Source organism: Corvus kubaryi, unplaced genomic scaffold (assembly GCF_017639235.1).
Source record: "Corvus kubaryi isolate FWS band 111438036 unplaced genomic scaffold, C.kubaryi_AGA036_p1.0 37385, whole genome shotgun sequence".
Taxonomy (NCBI): Eukaryota; Metazoa; Chordata; class Aves; order Passeriformes; family Corvidae; genus Corvus; species Corvus kubaryi.
The window spans coordinates 25,953,105-25,956,050 of NW_024581127.1; positions in this window are offsets into that span (position 1 = coordinate 25,953,105).

Here is a 2,946-nt window from a genome sequence, read left to right on the forward strand (position 1 = left end):
CTGACAACGGAGGTGATGGAGTCACCATTCTTGGAGGTGTTTAAGAAAAGACTGGGTGTGGAACTCAGTGCCATGGTCTAATTGACATGGTAGTGTTCAGTCAAAGGTTGGACTCGGTAATCTTGGAGGTCTTTTCCAACCTAATTGATCCTGTCATTTTGTGCTTTAGGGTGATCACTGCTGTGCCTGGAATGCAATGGGCTGTACAGATTTTTATTGGGTAAAGTGATTGACTCATAGCCTGCCTTACCTCTGCTGTACGTGCAGGAGTACAGCCATTGCTGTGTTAATCATGTCCATTCTCAGCTCAGCCGATATTCTTTACTCCTGGTAAAGATGTGGCCCAGGCTCCTCCGTTCCTGGAAATGTGTAACCCAGCACAACTCTCCAGATCTGCACAGCAGGGCTGACCTCGGTCAGGGCTCTTGTCAGTGTTGCCTGAACCACTGTGCTGTTCTCCCACCTAGAGCACACCTGGAGGGAGATGTGGAGGCCAGGATGGCACTGGCTGCCAGGGGAAGCTGCTGTGTCTCAGCTGGCATCAAAGCTCTTGCATGGATGGGTAGGGAGCCAGGTGCTGGGCAAGCCCCCGCCTGCTGGAAAGGGAAGGGCTGTGCTCTCAACACAGCAGCTGCTGGCACAGAATGCAGGAGGTAAAATCCTTCCCCACCCTGAAAACCAGGTTACTGTGGCGTGGGTTCAGCTTTTGCAAAGGCTGATTTGGTAACAGGTAAAACAACAACACAGTGGCGACACCGAACCCCACAGATCAGAAATCAGTCCTTCAGCAGAGGAGGACCAGTTTGGGGAACATATTTAAACAATGTGCACATAAAGGACTCCATGGGAGCTTCTGGGGTGTATTCCTGGATGGGGGGAGAGCTGGCAGGTGTCAGAGAGAGGCTGCTCCTGATGCCCTGTGGATGGTAGTGGTGATCCTGGGTCCTGAACATCATTCCTGTCTTCAGGAAAAGCAAGAAGAAGGATGAGGAAAGCTGTGGGACTGCCAGCCTCACCATAAACCTTGGGAAAGTGATGAGACAAATAGACCTGGAAACCATTCCCAAACATACAAAGAACAAGAAGGTGCTCGGCATGGATTTACTAAGGGAAAACCAAACTTAACGCACTGGCTCAGCAGTGGGGCCCAGGGGATCATGATCAGCACTATGATGTCCAGCTGGAGGCTAGTTCCTAGTGCTGCACTCCAGGGGTTGATACTGGAGCCAGTACTGTTTAATGGCTTTGCTAATGACCAGGGCAATGGACCCTCACCAGTTTGTAGGTGATACAAACCCACGAGGAGCAGCTGACAGAGCAGAGGGTTGTGCTGCCATTCAGGGGGACCTGGACAGGCTGGAGAAATGGTCCAACACAAAGTTCAGGAAGACCAGCAACTGCCGGAAAACAACTTGGCAGAAAAGTTGTTCCTGGGGAAAAGCTGTTTTCCCCTGGATTTCCCTGGAATCCTGGGAAAATCGAATTCACTCCTGCAGAGACACATCTGGGTGCTGAGTCCAGTGCTGGACTCCCCACCATGACTGACATGGACACACCGAAGGGCCATGGAGATGATTAATAGCTTGGAGCACCTGCCATATGAGGAGAGGCTGAGAGCTGGAACTGCTCAGCCTGGAGAAGAGAGGGCTAAGGGGAATCTAATTCATGTGGATAAATATTCAATGGATGGAGGGAGTAAAGAAGAAAGAGCCCAGTGACAAGACAAGAGCCAGCTGGGAAGAACTGAGACATGGGAAATTCCATTTTAACATAAGACAGAACTTCTTTCACTGTTTAGGTGGTCAAACACATGGGCAGATCACCCAGAGAGACTGGGGAGTCTCCATCCCAGGGATATTCAAAACTCAGCTGCCTGTGGTCCTGTGCCAGCTACCCTGCTCTATGCAGGAGTGTGGGCTGGACAGTCCCAACATGGGACTATCCCTTTAGCTGTGGCATCTGCCTCCTCTTTTTCAGTCTGATAATCACCTGTCCAGGCTGTCCCTGTGATAGGGTAATATCCCCTGCTGACAATTCCACAGCAACTCCATGCAAGATAATTAAGCCAGGTGTACCAACCAATGTTCCATACTGTGGAAGGAAGCTTGGAAGATAAGGGGGCTCATGTGTAGGTAGCAAACTCAGTAGTGGAGCCAGCCAAGGATTGTTGGTAAAAACAGCAAAGGATTGTTGTGGCTGGAAATGGGGCTATAGGAGGCAGGGAAGCCATGTCTGAGAAAAATGTCCTTGTTCTGGCTCCTGGAGATAAGCACAACACAGTCAAGAAACTTATCTTTAGGGCGGGAAAAACTCATCTATAAAAAAATACCCCCACAAGGCCTGGGCATGCTCCCAAGGACACCCCATCAGCTGGGCCCATGCTAGAGCCAGGACTGGTGATCTCTTTTTCTCTCCGTCTTCCTTTCTTTTTCTCTCCCCCTCTTTAATCCAGCTCTATCTCTGTATCCACCCCCCCACCCCTCCCGTTTCACCCCACCCCTTTATCCAAACCCCACTGCTGTGTGCTTAGGTAGGAGGTCAGGGACTAACATATCAATTTCCAAGCCAAATGTATAATTTACTAATAAAACTTTGTGAGGTTTTGTGGACCTTCTGACTTTTGTCATTCCTTTTGACCACGAGCACCTACAAATCTTGGGTGCTCCCTTCCCCTTCAGGTTGGGACATTACACATACCATGAGTGAAAATTATGTGACTAAACAGCTTGTTCCCAACATTAGTCATGTTACAGTTGCACTAATATTTGTGCCTTTAAGTAGCCTAACAGGACTTTTCAGCTGTGAATATTTAATTATGTCCTCTATAGAATTAAACTAACTGTTTGTAGTACATAGGGAGACATCAAACCTCTTTACACTGTGTATGCATTCTCACTCATGGTCCTTTTAAAAAGAAAATTGTATTTGGAATCAACAGTCCTTGCA